Source organism: Ictidomys tridecemlineatus, unplaced genomic scaffold (assembly GCF_052094955.1).
Source record: "Ictidomys tridecemlineatus isolate mIctTri1 unplaced genomic scaffold, mIctTri1.hap1 Scaffold_633, whole genome shotgun sequence".
In the NCBI taxonomy this organism is placed as follows: Eukaryota; Metazoa; Chordata; class Mammalia; order Rodentia; family Sciuridae; genus Ictidomys; species Ictidomys tridecemlineatus.
The window spans coordinates 192,501-207,500 of NW_027524375.1; the positions used below are offsets into that span (position 1 = coordinate 192,501).

General features: G+C 50.6%; 4 long non-coding RNA genes across 5 annotated transcripts in view; 3 read left to right on the forward strand and 1 right to left on the reverse strand.

Moving 5' to 3' along the window:
- Window positions 1-433, forward strand: part of LOC144374259 (uncharacterized) — a 16,011-nt gene extending 15,578 nt beyond the window's left edge. The window contains exons 3-4 of the long non-coding RNA XR_013433710.1: window positions 70-193; window positions 322-433. This is a non-coding gene — a long non-coding RNA (uncharacterized LOC144374259). The remainder of the gene's footprint in view (window positions 1-69; window positions 194-321) is intronic.
- Window positions 434-1,384: 951 nt separating this feature from the next.
- LOC144374261 (uncharacterized) lies at window positions 1,385-2,793 on the reverse strand. 2 transcript variants are annotated; one of them, XR_013433713.1, is made up of 3 exons: window positions 2,091-2,793; window positions 1,722-1,989; window positions 1,385-1,540 (listed from the first exon to the last, which is right to left on the reverse strand). It is a non-coding gene; the product is annotated as an uncharacterized LOC144374261 (long non-coding RNA). The 2 variants fall into 2 exon arrangements; XR_013433712.1 differs by having other exon boundaries at window positions 1,385-1,989.
- Window positions 2,794-9,924: 7,131 nt separating this feature from the next.
- Window positions 9,925-11,657, forward strand: LOC144374268 (uncharacterized). Its single transcript, XR_013433720.1, has 2 exons — window positions 9,925-10,033; window positions 10,685-11,657. It is a non-coding gene; the product is annotated as an uncharacterized LOC144374268 (long non-coding RNA).
- A 108-nt stretch (window positions 11,658-11,765) lies between these two features.
- LOC144374258 (uncharacterized) overlaps window positions 11,766-15,000 on the forward strand; it is a 16,262-nt gene continuing 13,027 nt past the window's right edge. Inside the window, exon 1 of the long non-coding RNA XR_013433709.1 lies at window positions 11,766-12,019. This is a non-coding gene — a long non-coding RNA (uncharacterized LOC144374258). The remainder of the gene's footprint in view (window positions 12,020-15,000) is intronic.

The window sequence follows — 15,000 nt, forward strand, 5'->3', positions numbered from 1 at the left end:
TTCCCCTGACCCCCTCATCCTATTACTCCTTTTCTCCTCCAATACACGCCCCGCCTCCCCCCCCCCCAGGTCCACCAGTGGTCTCAATGTGAATTCTGCCTGCATGACTTACTCGTTTGACTCGGTTCGGTGCGGGACTTGGACCACCGCTACTGGACATTCGACGCCGACGCATTGAGCTCTACCAACTGAGGTATATTCACAGCCCAGCCCTACATGATTGGTTTTCTTTTTTCCTTTATGGGGGGGGGGGGGCTTGTTTGATTGCCGCGCTGCTTTACATTTTTTTTTCTCTCTCCCCTCCCCTCCCCCCCCCCGCAGGTTGACCAGTTGGCCGGTGTGCCCCAGCACGACTGAGGTCTACCAGTTGTCCACTGGAGGGTGTTTCAAAATTTTTTTTTTTTCTTTATCTGGTACGTATCGAGGTCGACCATTTGTCTAACATAAGCGGACTGGGGGTTGGGGTCAAACTCTGTGTGCATTTATTCATTTATTTATTTATTTATTTATTTTTAAATTTTTTTTTTTATTGGTTGTTCACAACATTACAAAGCTCTTGACATATCATATTTCATACATTAGATTGAAGTGGGTTATGAACTCCCAATTTTACCCCAAATGCAGATTGCAGAATCACGTCGGTTATACATCCACAACTCTGTGTGCATTTATGCACGCCTTTTTTTTTCTTCCTTCCTTCCTTCCTTCCTTCCTTCCTTCCTTCCTTCCTTCCTTCCTTCCTTCTTGTTTTTTCTTTTCTTTTCTTTTTTTTTTTTTTTTTTTTTTGAGAGAGGAGGGGGGGAGAGAGAGAGAGAGAGAGAGAGAGAGAGAGAGAGAGAGAGAGAGAGAGAGAGAGAGAATTTTTAATATTTATTTTTTAGTTCTTGGCGGACACAACATCTTTGTATGTGGTGCTGAGGATCGAACCCGGGCGCACGCATGCCAGGCGAGCGCACTACTGCTTGAGCCGCATCCCCAGCCCTAAACTTATTTTTATTTATTTTAGTTTTATTTGGTGCGATCTACCAGCGCCCCATGCTACCAGTTGACCACACACCCAGCCCCTAAGTTTTACCCTTCCCCCCCCCCCTCTCTCTCTCTCTCTCTCTCTCTCTCTCTCTCTCTCTCTCTCTCTCTCTCTCCCTCCCTCCCTCCCTCCCTCCCCTCCCTCCCTCTCCCCCTCCCCCCTCCCCCTCCCCCTCCCTCTCCCTCTCCCTCTCCCCTCTTCCTGTTGCTGAAAGCTTGGCCCAATCCAATAAGGATGGCAAGGTCTTGAGACACAGGAAAAAAGGCTTATGGCAGCGCTGGCAAAGCAAAAAACATGGGGACTCTGGTCCCCAAAGGCTGTGACTCTGCACGTCAGCAACAACAGGAGGTTTCGTACAGGAGATTCAAAGGCCACCTTGCACTTCTTCCTGGCCGCGGTTGTGATTCGGCTTCTTACTTTTGAGAAGACTCATTTCTGACATCCTCTGGTCTCCAAAGTCTACATGACATTCTTGACTATGCTGGGCGTGGACTCAAGGACAGATAAGTCTGCCTAAAACAGGGAAGAAAGGTGATATGATTTCCCCTGGATTGAATCCAGAAGTCAACATCCTATCTCGGTCTGTGATAACACCTGTGGTGGTGTTATCCCTTCCCCTTCCCTCTCCTTTCTCTATTTGCTGGTTAAAGCTCGAGGTCTCTGGAGGTTGCCTGAGTTACTCCCAGGACCTCACCTTCTCTTGTGAGTAGCTGAGGGGGCGGTTGCTGGACGCTGTCTCACCATTCTGATCTTTCACTACTCTTACTGTTCTCTTCCAGGACTTTTGGATCGACTTCCTTCTTCCAAGGATGGTGGAATGATGACAAAGGTGATGGTATTGGAGATATGGAACTCTTTTTATTTGGGGGGGGGTGGGGGGGTTGTTTTTCCTCCTGGATGGCTGTCAAACCTGCGGCAGCACACACATCGGTCCATCTCGAAGTGGAGAATCTCTAAAGGATCTTCAGGGAAAGCGTGGACAAGGAGGATTCAGTCCCGGGAGACTCTTGACAGGAGATGGGAAATCCCCGCCCTCCCCCCCCCCATTTCTTCTGGAAAATACCTAATACCAATAAAGGCAGGACAAAATGCAGCACAGGCTGGATGGCTGGCTGGCTGAGGTTTATATAGCGCCGAGTAGGTCTACAGGTAAAATTGGATCCCAGAGCAACTGTGCAGTGACTCAGGGTCCTTCCCTTTCCCAGCCGTCCGTCCCCTAAGGCTTTCTCAGTTGGCTAATCCTCCACACTTAGGAGTGGTGAAGGTGGGACACACGTTTTAGGCTTGCTTGGCTTCTTCAGTCGGATCTCATCTTGCCACCGGGTCAGAAACACAAGCATATACACGTGGATGTTTCCACCCTGTGGAACTGGGGAGTTCACAGTGAGTGGTCTGCGGTCTCAAAAGGGCAGCCCCGTTGGTTGCAGTCACCGAACGCTAGGTGGCGCAAAGCTACCGTCATTTTGGAAGGCCTGCCTGAGTTCCATTTCCAGTTTCGATATAATCTATCTACATGTATAGACATAGATAGACAGACAGACTTAGATATCGATATCCATATACAGATCACTAAGCTGCAAGCCGCCGCGTCATGTCTTCCTCTCTTCCCTCAGCCTATTGAGTCCCTGGAGAGACAGATGGGCAAGGGCCTCAGTGCCCGCTCTGTTGTTCCCCCGGCGGGGCCCCCCCCCCCCCGCCCCATACAGTAAAGTCCGGGAAGCACTGGGCGGTGGGGGGGACATACCGCTTTCACCCCTGGAACTCTTTTTTTTTTTTTGGGGGGGGGGGGGGTTGGTCGTTTTTCCTCCTTTAGCCTTTAAGATGTCCCACCTAGGAGATAGCTTCTGTGCCTCTGCCCGACCCTTGGAATTTGAACTATAATCCACACTTCCCCCATCCCACTAACTCCAATTCCCCAGCAGTAGTTCGCTCCCAAGGCTGTCACCACTAGAGGTCCATGGTAAACACCTTCCCCCACCCCTGAGAGCTATGAGGGAGGGCCTGGATGAGTTTAAGAGAGAAATAAACCAAAACAAAACAGTGATGTTTCCCCATTTCTCTCTGTGTGTGTGTGTGTGTGTGTGTGTGTGTGTGTGTGTGTGTGTGTCTCCAGTGTGTACCTGTCTGCTGCGCACCAAACCCAAGCAGGATGGATTTGGGCCTGGGGGAAGGAGAGGGAGGCCCTTCCTGGGTTTACTTTCTGGGGAAGAAGAGACAAAGGAAAAAAGGTGAGGGTGTTGCCCAGCCATCCAGACCGTTTGTGGACCAATGCCCAAGGCCCTGCCCTGGGTTTCTTCCCCAGGCTAGCATCACAAAAGAAACAAAAGTAGTGAACAAAGAGAGACTCAAACAACCCAAACAGGCAAGGAAATCTCATCGCAAAGTGCCCACCGGGAAAGGGGAAAAAAAAGAAAAAAGGAAAAAAAAAAAGAAAAAAAATCATCAAGATGCCTCCCGTGCTGTGCTGGACAGCGTTAGAGCTCGCCTAGCATATTCGAGGCCCTGGGTTGGATCCTCAGCTCCAGATAAAAAGAAATTAATAACACAAACACATTCTTTCCAACTAGGCCAAATAAATAAATAAAAGAAATCAAGACACTAGAAGAGACCTTGCCCACACAGAGAAAGGGCGGGGTGGGGGGTTGGGGGGAGATCCACATGGAAATCACTCTACCCTTGGCATTCCAATAGCCGAATACATCTCCCCATACTCATGTCAGGGTTTCCTTGGTGGGGATGGAACCAGAAACCAGCCCCTCACGCAGGCTCATCCTGGACCCTGGAACTGGGGACTGAACACAGACACAGTTTACCACTGAGCTAAACCAACATCCCCTTTTTATAAAGATATTTTTATACATTTTTGGTAAATCCATTGATTTATGAGTTGAACCCAGAAGCACTCACTTGACCAGTGACTGAGCCACATCCTCATATTCAATTTATCTATCTATCTATCTATCTATCTATCTATCTATCATCTATCTATCTATCTATCTATCTATCTATCTATTCGTTTGTTTTCTTGCTTGCTTTCTTGCTTGCTTGCTTGCTTGCTTGCTTGCTTGCTTGCTTGCTTGCTCGCTCGCTCGCTCGCTCGCTCGCTCGTTCGTTCTAGTTAAAGCTTGGTCCCCGGGGTTTCAAAAACTGACTTCCAGACCACTCACGTATAAAGGAATCAAGCCTTTATTAAAGCACAACTAGCGGCGACTGACCAGAAGAACATACAGCTGTTCCCCTGACCAGCCTCAAACAATTGCAAGGGTGCTCCTTATAAGCCTGAAACCTGCAAAAGGGACGTTTTGGGGGGAGGGGGCGTCTAGCTAATGCAAACAAGCCAAGTTCCAGAAGCTGGAGAGTGAAGTCAGGCGGAGGGACGCTCAGCCAATCACAATCAGCCTAGCCACTCCAGTGACAGAAGCGTAGCCCCGTTATGGGCTAGTTACAGAAACAACGTCCCATGTCCTTCCTTAAAGGTTTCTATAGCAAAAGGCAAAGAACATCTTGCCCCAGTCATGACCCTTCTACTTGGCCTGGTTGTTTTACAGAATGGAGACGTAAAACAAAACGGAATCCCATTTGCTTTTACTATCACCAATTTTCTTTTGGAGACAGGGGTCTCGCGAGGTTACTTTCGCTATGAGCTTACAATCCTTCTCTGAACCTCCTCCTGATCCCCTTGGGGGGGGGGGGGACAGACACAATATCTTTACCTTATCGGCTTGTTTGTCCCTTTGTTTTTGGTTCTGTGGTGCTCAGGATCAGGATCGAATCCACCGCTCCACACGTCCCAGGACAGTGCTCTACTACCGAGCTAAAACCCTAGCCCAAGCTTTGCATTCTAGAATGCATACATTTCCTTCTTCGCTGAAGGAACACAGACACATTTATTGTACAACAAGCCCAGACATCTTCACATCACAGTTGCCTAGAAGTCCTACATACGTTCGTTGACCTTTGACTTTGGAAGCCACGCTCAGAATCTATGACTCTGGCCAGATAACTGCCGCGATGTGGTTTTTGCTCACCAACAGTTGGACCTAGGTGAACAGCTTGGACTCAAGTGGACAAATACTCTTATGCATTCAGGCAACAGTGCCACTCACCTGGTACAGGAGTGTTCTTTCAACAAACGATCACAAAACAAACCCTTACTTATTCAATCAAAACTAACAGATGTGAAAACTGGTCATTAATGGCACAGATCTTTTTATTTATTTTTTATTTTTTTGAGAGAGTGAGAGAGAGAGAGAGAGAGAGAGAGAGAGAGAGAGAGTTTTTAAATATCTAGTTAGTTAGTTAGTTAGTTAGTTAGTTTTCGGCGGACACAACATCTTTGTTTGTATGTGGTGCTGAGGATCGAACCCGGGCCGCACGCATGCCAGGCCAGCGTGCTACCTACCGCTTGAGCCACATCCCCAGCCCCAAGCACAGATCTTTTTTCTTTTCTTTTCTTTTTTTTTAATCTGAATGTTACACCGAATTCAAGTGGTAGAACTTCCACATGTGTCACTGACTGCGGGATAAGTTTAGAGCTTCGGTACAATACACGTTCTAATAAAAAGGGCACTACTCTCGTGTAGTGTAGGAAACCTATATGTCTTTAAGTGTACCGACTTTTGAATAATAAAAAAATCTCTCACACACAGCATACTACTCTAGTCCCCAGATGTGCACACATCCCCAGTGGCAGAGATGGAGATGTGGGGTGATTCAGGAGAATCACAAGACTAAGCCCAGCCTCAGCAACTTACGGAGCCCTGCGGTAACGAGAGAGAGAGAGAGAGAGAGAGAGAGAGAGAGAGAGAGAGAGAGAGAGAGAGAGAGAGAGAGAGAGGGGGGGGGAGGTGTGTAGGTGTTGGGGGGTGTTGCCCAGAGGCAAAGCATCTCAGAAGGAAGAGGGGGAATTTATTATAATAAGAAAACATAAGAACTAAACCTTTACAGCAGCAAAACTCTGATGACTCTGCTGACACTCTGTTGTTTTAACGCATCCGAGGCCTGGCAAGGTTATCAAACAGAAAAAGTGATTTTCTGGATGGAAATTCTAAATATTTGTTAGCCAATGGGCAGATAACCCACCCTGAAAGTCAATGTAGCTTCACCTGTGATGACGGAGGGGGGGGGAAGGGAAAAGAGAAAGGAAAAAGGATATGGGTTTTGACATGAGCCTCAGTGGCTGAGCAGTGAGACTTATACTCAAAGCATATAAAGTGGACCCCTGTTACATTTTCTGACCCCCACCACCACCACCTCCCCCCACCCCTTTTCCTCGATTCGACAGTTGGGAGAAAATTTTTTTAAAAAGACAAAAAAGGACAAACAACAGCAGCAACAACCGCAGCAGAAACAACAACCACCTTACCGAATTTCTGAATTTACATGAGTGAATTACTCTTCTTGATTCTCAGTCACATAGTTGATACTTTTCATGGTTTTTGGTTTGTTTGTTTGTATGTAATTCAAAAAAAAAATCAGAAGAAATTATTGGTATTCATTGCATACAGAGTGACCCATGTTAGCTTATCTCTCAGTTGCAAAGAAGGGGGGGGGCGCAAGGGGGAAGGGGTTGGTGTTGGTGATGGTGGCAAAAAGCAACCTGGAACCTGCTTTACCTAGGCTACTGGTTTGATCAAGTCTTCCTTGCATGGATGTGTTGTAGGGACAAATGAGGCAAGGCACCGACCGAACAGAGCAGGAAATGGGGTTTTATTTGGCCGCTGCCAGGTTCAGAGGACACGGCTTTTGCTGTCATGAATGAATCAATCCCCTGAACCCCGAGTTCAGGTAGTTTCAGAGTTTTATACCGAGCACGTAAGGGGAGGGGCTCAGAAATTCACGGTCTGCAGAAGTTCACATAAAAGCAGCTTTTTCCTCTCACTGTTCTGGGCATGTGAACCCTTCGAGGACAACACCTGAGAAGGGGAGAGCTTCTTCCCCCCTGTCTAGTCTCTCCCTGCCAGCTGTAACCATGGAGTCCAGTCGGTAACTTCTCGTATCTTAACAATGTAGACCTCTGGGTGAAGCCCAGCTCAAGGCCAGAGGCCTTGTTTGCACATTTCTTCAAAGTACTGTTCTGGATATGTTTGTGAAAAACTAGTAAGGGGGTTTCCAGCACCTGGAGTGCTGGTGTCTTCTCGGCCAGTGGCCAAGTAAACAGGGCGACACGAAAATAGGAAGTTTATCCACCTCGAATTCTTTTGCAGAGACTCCCTTGCTGACAGACCTAAAACCAGTCTGGGTGAAGATTTCTGAAGAGGCCCAGTTAAGACTTTTCAGTGGAGAGAGGGGGTGCCACTTCAGATGATGAATCGCAAAGACACCTTGAACTCACCCAAACATATCACATATTTTAAGATTCTACTCATTCAGGGCAGAGAGTAAGCAGTTTTACCTAACAATGGTTTGGTTTCAAAAGGCTTTTTTTTTTTTTTTTTTTTTTTTTATCTAATCCCCTGCTTTTCCCTTAGAGCTCTTCTCTTTTCTCTTAGAAAACTCTACTCTTAGTCAGAGGTCCAAATCTCCATTCAAATGACACAGGGGGGGGGGGGGAGAAAAGAAAAAAAAAAAAAATCTCTCAAGCACTTGGACCCCTCCTGCCCCAAACGGAAAAAAAGTTCCGGGTGATCAATGAATTTAAAAAGCAGGAAAAATGAATCATTAGCAGAAATGAACATAACCACAGTTACTACTTTGTAAGAATTGGAAAGAATTACCCAGGGCAGAGCTTCCAATTGAAACCCTGTAATTATTAGACAACAAACACACAGACAGACAGACAGACAAACAAAAACCCTGAAGTACAAGAGACTGTCTCCTTCTGTCTCTATAACTTACACACACACACACACACACACACATTTCCGTCTCTTTCTCCACACCAAACTCTTTTTAATCACTTGATTTTTCAGTTTCTCACTTAGTGGAGCACCCCTTTTCTTTAGGATCAATCTCCTCCTAGGTTTCTTTTTATACCAAAGGGTTGGGGGGCAAGTGACACATGATCCAGGAGAAGGAGGCCAAAGCAATCAGGGTATTAAGGAACATCAGGAGAGAGAAATGAAATGCTGGTGGACACATTGAACAAATGCTCTGAAACAAGTGATATCCAAATTAACCTCTTAGTTTAGTTTTAAACCAAACGGTCAGCATAAATGCAGAGTTAGAGAGACAAAATGACCCTTAAAACAGATACGGGAAACCATACTGGAATTTGAAACAGGCTGGGAATTGTGAACAGCCTGGAGAGGCCATATTTTCCTTCCTTCAGGGGCAGTGGGAGAGACTTTGCACTGCCTGTTGTTATGTAAATTAGAACTGAGACCTGCCCCAAGCAAGCCCGGTTTAGTGTAAGCATCTTACTTCCCCGCCCTGATAACTGGCACCCCAGCCTGGCAGAAAACAAATTTTCCCTTGCAGACAAACTGGTAGGAACCCAAAGTGGCTGGAACCACGCCTCCCCCCCCCCCCAAAAAAAAAAAAAAAAAAAAAAAAAGAACACAATGGCACAGAGAAGGAATAGTACAAGTACCTGCTTTATCTAGGTTACTGGTCTGATAAAGTTGACACTTTGTTGGGGGTATTTCAATCTCACCTCGACCCCTGACCTGCCCCTCTCAAGAGTTTGTGAAAGATGCAAACTGATTTTTACATGTCTCTGTCAATTCCTACATCGTCTGGATGGATCCAACCGTGGCCTATCAGTCTGACTGAAATGAATCCTGGCAGTGGCCAGCATGCCTGACCTCCAGATTACTTTTTGTGGTGTTCGGAGAAGAGTTGTGGTGTGATTTCATGTTTTAGACTTTGTCGAGATTGGGTTTATGTTCCATTCTATGGTCAACTTTGGTAAACATTCCGTATTCACTTTAAAAGAAGGTCTGCTGGGGCTGGGGTTGTGGCTCAGTGGTAAAGCGCTCGCCTTGCATGTGTGAGGCCCTGGGTTCGATCCTCAGTACCACATAAAAATAAATAAATAAAACAAAGGTATTGTGTCCAACTACGACTGAAAAATCAATATTTATTAAAGAAAAAAAAAAAAGGAAGAAGGTCTGCTGTGCAGTGGTGGCCTTGCAGTGTTCTGAGCATGCCCATTAGGTGTGGGTTGTTCGTGATGTGCTTCTGCTGTCCTTTGTTACTGATTATTTATTTATGGCCTATGTCATCAGCTGCTAAGGGACGAGTGTTCTCGTCTCTTTGCCATAATTGATGTATCCATCTTTTCTTTTAATTCTCTCTGGTTTTCATGTAGGTATTTATTTATTTCTTTCTAAACATTTTTTTTTTTTAAGCTGTAGATGGACACAATGTCTTTATCTTTATTTATTTATTTATTTTTATGTGGTGCTGAGGATCGAACCCAGGGCCTCACGAATGCAAAGGCAAGCGCTCTACCGCTGAGCTACAATCCCAACCCTCATGTAGGTATTCTGAGGTTATTGAATGATTTGCACACTACCTTAAGATTGTTTAATGCTTCCTCAAAGATCTGACTGTTTATCAAGGTGCTACGTTCCTCCTACGCCTGGCAGTGATTGTCTTGTGTGTACCTTGAAGTCATACTGAAAATAAATAAGTGACTGAGTACAGTGGCCTATGCCTGTCATCCCAGATGCTTCTCTCTCTCTCTCTCTCTCTCTCTCTCTCTCTCTCTCTCTCTCTCTCTCAGCTGAGGCAGGAGGATCGAGAGTTTAAAGCCACCCTCAGCAAAAGTGAGACACTAAGCAACTCAGTGAGACCCTGTCTCTAAGTAACATACTAGATAGATAGGTAGGGCTAGGGGATGTGGCTCAGTAGTCAGTGAGTGCCCCTGAGTTCAATCCCTGTTTACAGGCCTCCTCCAATAAATAAACAAACAGATAGATAGATAGATAGATAGATAGATAAATAAATAAATATGTTTATTTTGTCTATTTAGGTGATGATGATGATGATGATGATGATGATGATGATGATGATGATTTTAATGTGGTGCTGGGATTGAACCCTGTGCCTCATGCGTACTTGGTAAGTGCTGTACCACTGAGCCACAACACCAGAATGACAACACCGTGAAGTGCTCTTGCTCAGACTGTGGTCTCCTGTGTGGCTGGGGAGGGCAGGGGTTGGGTCCATTTAGGGCTGACAGATATTGTTGCCCTGCTACGTCTTAGATGAAACAGTGCGTAATATGTGCACACAGATCAAAATGAAGGTAGAGATGGCAAGCTCTCTCCAGCTTTATTTATCCCAGAGCATGTGGTGTTTCAGTCTAGGGCAACAGACCATGCTTTTTAGCTAAGGCAGCCTCTCTTAGAGCCCTGTTGCAGCTTCTTATTACCAAGTGCCTAAATGTAAAATGTGGCTCTGTGATATGGATACATAAAAAATAAAAAATAAAAAAAGATAAAATGGCCAAACAGACAAAATAGAACTCCACAAGGAAGCATCCTTTTTCCTATTAGGATTAGTATTTTTTTTTTTTTTTTTTCCCCTCCTGTTTCGTAGTATGTTGTCGGTGGACAGCACACCTTCTTTCTATTTGTTCCTTTTTGTATGGCGTGCTAAGGCTCAAACTCTGTGCTAGGCCGGCCCTCTGCCACTGACCCAAAGATACAGACAGCCCCTAGACAAGAAAGGATTCTCAGAGGCTGGTCATCTTCCAATGTTTTTGTACAGAAAAAGGAGGAAACACAAAGCCCAAAGACCAGAAGATCAAATTCCCAAGCAACCGATTTCAAACTGATTTTTACATGTTTCTGTCAATTCCTACATCGTCTGGATAAATCCAAGCGTGGCCTATCGGTCTGCCTGTCTAATGGTGGCTTCACCGCGGTGGTGGTTTCGGTTTTGAACTCTCACACCGCCCGTGTCCCCCGCCGGATTCTCTAGGGGTGCTGGGCAGACTGCCGGCGCCTCCCGCTGCTGCGGGGGACCCTGGGGGAGGGGGGGGGAGGCGGCGGCTGGTGGCACGTGTCCGGGTGACTTTCTACGACCCCTGCGGAGCGGATCACGCTGACACCGACCGAGGTTCCGCGTCCCTTCAGCCTGATTTGGTTGACGGTTTTCGAGCTCCCCCTGGTGTCCGCTTTTATAGGAGAGGAGCGTCTTCATCCAATTCTGAGAAGTATCTGTTCACGTCCTTGGACCATGGATCCATTGGATTATTTGTTCGATTCTTTTTTTTTTTTTTTTTTTTTTGCTTTCTGTCCCGCCCCCACCCCCGTTGTTGTTGTTGTTGTTGTTGTTGTTGTTGTTGTTGTTTCGCTCTGGGGCAAGGGCCCAGGCTTTTTAGCCGAGGCAGCCGCTCTTAGAGCCCTGTTACAGCTTCTGATTACCAAGTGCCTAAAGGTAAAATTTGGCTCTGTGACCCAATGGAAAATGACTTCCCATTCGAGAATATGCTCATTTCTTAGGGAAAACAACAACAGCAGCAGCAACAGACACAGCACCCCCCCCCCCAAAAAAAAAAGATAAATAAAAACACAAATACAAATAAGAATTCATGGGCTGGAGATGTGGCTCAAGTGATGATAACACGCTCCCCTGGCATGCATGGGGCGCTGGGTTCGAGCCTCAGCACCACATAAAATAAAACAAAGATGTTGTGTTCACTGCATACTGAAAAATAAACATTAAAAAATATTCAAAATATTCTCTCTCTCTCTCTCTCTCTCTCTCTCTCTCTCTCTCTCTCTCTCCCCCCCCCCCCCCCCGCCTCTGCCCTCTGTCTTTATAAAAGAAAAATAAGTAAAAGTTAAAAAAGGGGCTGGGGATGTGGCTCAAGCGGCAGCGCGCTCGCCTGGCATGCGTGCGGTCGGGGTTCGGCCCTGAGCACCACGTAACGAAGATGTTGTGTCCGTCCACCGAAAACTAAAAAGTAAATATCAAAGTTCTCTCTCACTCTCTCTTAAAACAAAACAGAACAAACGAACAAACAAAAAGAAAGATAACGTGGCCAGACAGACAAAATGGAACTCCACAAGGAAAAATCCCTTTTTCCTATTATGATCGGTATTCTTTTTTTTTTTTCTTTTTTGGAGTAGTTGTAGGTGGACGTGCAGCACGCCTTCTTTCGACTTGTTCCTCCTTTTTGTATGCCGCGCTAAGGCTCAAACCCAGTGCCTCCTATGTGCTAGGCCGGCCCTCTGCCACTGAACCACAGACATAGAGGAGGAAGGATTCTCAGAGGCTGTTCATCTTCCCATTTTTTTTGGGGGGGGGGTACAGAAACAGGCGGGAACCCCAAGCCCAAAGACCGGCAGATCAAATTCCCAAGCAACCGATTTCGACGGGTTTTTACGTGTTTCTGTCCCTTCCTCCATTCTCTGGATGGATCCGACCGCGGCCTAGCAATCTGCCTGCCTAACAGTGGCTTCACCGTGGTGGTTTCGGTTTTGAAGTCCCACACCGCCCGTGTCCCCCGCCGGGTTCTCTAGGGGTGCTGGGCCCATCTGCCTGCGTCTCGCGCCCGCCGCTGTGGCGTGGCGACCCGGCTGGTGGGACGTGTCCGGGTGACTTTCTACGACCCCTGCGGAGGAGCGGATCCCGCTGACGCCCTCCGAGGTTCTACGACCCCTGCGGAGGAGCGGATCCCGCTGACGCCGACCGAGGTTCCTCGTCCCTTTCGCCCGATTTGGTTGACGGTTGTCGAGCTCCACCTGGTGGCCGCTTTTATGGGAGCGTCTTCTCATCGGAAGTCGCCAAGGCGTGATATTCGGCGGCGGTGGCCGAGACAGAGTTCCAGGAGCTGGGCGGCGCCGGCGGAACTGTCTCGGTCGCCCTGGGCTGGGCCGATGTGGCCCGTTGGCGGGATATTGGACCGGCGGGCTTAGTGTGTGTGTCGGTTGTCTTCTCTCCCTGCTCGGTCCGGGCCGCGGGCGCCTCGGGTGGCGGTCCGAGCGGCTCCTTCGGTGGCACGGGCTTCGCTTTGGCCCGGTCTGGGTCGGCCGCCGGGACTTCTGTCTTTTTTTTTTTTTTTTCTTTTTCTCCCGCTTCCTCTCCCTCTCTCTCGTGGGTTTTGGCCGCGAATGTGCTGGCCCGGCCTCGCCGCGTTCCCTCTTTGGGGGCCGCCGCCCGGGGCTTGTCCTGATGGCTATGCCCGGCGTCCTTCGGTGGTGGGTCGCCTTAGCGTGTTCCCCGCCCGCCCCCCGATCCCGCTCGCTGGGGATGGTGGTCCCCGCCTCTCGTCTGTGCCTTCGTCAACGAGGGTCGACCAGTTGTCCCTAGGGGCTCTGGATCTCGGTGATGGGCTCGATTTCGCGGTCCGCCGACCGTGACTCCCTTCGGGGAAGGCGGCAGTGGTGAGTGAACTGTTCCCCATTGCCCCGGTCGCGGTTGTCTTGGCCCGAGTTGGCCGTTTTCTGCCATCGGGTAGGTGCTGACACGGTGTCCTCTGGCCTGTGCCGCCAGAGGGAGGGAGCTTGGGCCTCCGGGTGCGTGCGGGGCTCTGGGCTGATGGGGTGGCCCGGACCCGTTCCCTCTGGAGCCGTCTGCCTCGGGCCTGCGTGCGACGGCTCTTTGGTGCGCCTGGAGTGCCCTCGCGGTGGTGCCACCTCCGGCCGGCCGGTCTCCTGGCGCCGGAGGGCGGTGGGGGAGGTGGCGGGTGGTCCTTTACCGCCCGTGCGCTCCCCGCTGCGGGCGCCGAGGGCGGTGTGACGACGACGCTCGCTTCCATGGCTCCGAGCCGCGTGTCAGGCGTTCCCCGTTCCGTGTCGTCGGCCGCTCTCCCTGGGGTGTGGGGCCGGCGAGGCCGTAGCAGGCTCCTCTTGAAGCGGTCCTCGCCGGGTCTCCCCCCGCTCCCCGGGTCTCTCCCGCCCACCCTGCTGATCGATGTGGTGACTTTGCGCTCTCCTGGGCCGGACCAAAGCCGCGCCAGGCGAGGGACGGACATTCATGGCGAATGGGCCAGCTCTTCTCGTCCTGCCCGCGGGCCCCTCGCCTTCCCTCCCCGCCCGTTCGCGGTGCGGGGAAGGGCGGGGGTGCGGAACCCGGCCTCGACCTCGCTCCCGGGGTCCTCTGACGTAGCGGGTGCTTCCCGCCCGCCGCCCGCTCTGGGCGGCCAAGGGCCGTGCGTGTGGCCCTCCCCGCGTCGGGGAGGGCTGCCGCCGTGCCGCGTCGGCGCGACGGCGCGCCTCTGCTTCGGTGCTCCTGGGGCGCTCCGGGTCGTTTCCTGAGGTGCCTGAGGCTGAGCCGGTGTGTGCTGTTCCCGGTCCCGGTGCCGCTGCCGCGGCCGGCCGCCGCCTCGCTGTCAGTCTCGCCCCGTCTGCGGGGGTTTCTGAGGCGAGTGCCTGAAGGGGAAGAACAGTTGTTGCTTCGCTCGGGGGATCGAGGCGGTAAGCTCGACAGCGTTGACCGTTCCCTCTCCGTGGGGGGCGGGTCGCGTTGTCGTCCCCAGCGCCGAGTGGCGCGGGGAGTGTTAGGCGAGCGGGCGCCCGTGCGCTCTTCCCTGCCTCCCTTGGGGGAAGGGAGATGCTGCCCGGGCGTGCGAGCGATTGTGGCGGGACGCCGAGCAGGGGCCGGTCCGGCCCCCGAGGCGATGGTCGCCTTGGGGTGTCCCCGGCCGCGAACGCTCCAGAAGCCTCGTGCTTGCCCATACCGCAGATCCCCCCTCGCTGTCTCGGCGGCCGGTCGGGAGAGGAGCCGGGCTGGGTGCGGCCCACCCTCAGTGAGGAACGTTTCTCTAGCGATCCGTGAAGGGCGTGCCTCGCGTGGGGTACCGGATTCCCCCGTTGGCCGCCCCCTGCCTTGTGCGCTACGCTACCGTCGGTGGTGTGTGTAGGCGAGAGTTCCCCCCTCCCCGCCGTCTGGGAGGGCAGGGGTCCGCCGGCCCCCCGCGGGTGGGGGCCGAGCGCTTGCTCTTTGTGCCTACCGCGGCCCGCGCCTCCCCCCTTCGAGTCGGGGGAGGGTTCCCGCTGGGCCTGGCCGGGCCTCCTGGCGCATGTTGGGCCGCTGGTGCCGCGTGTGCGTGCGCGCGGTGGCGGCGGGGCTCTGTT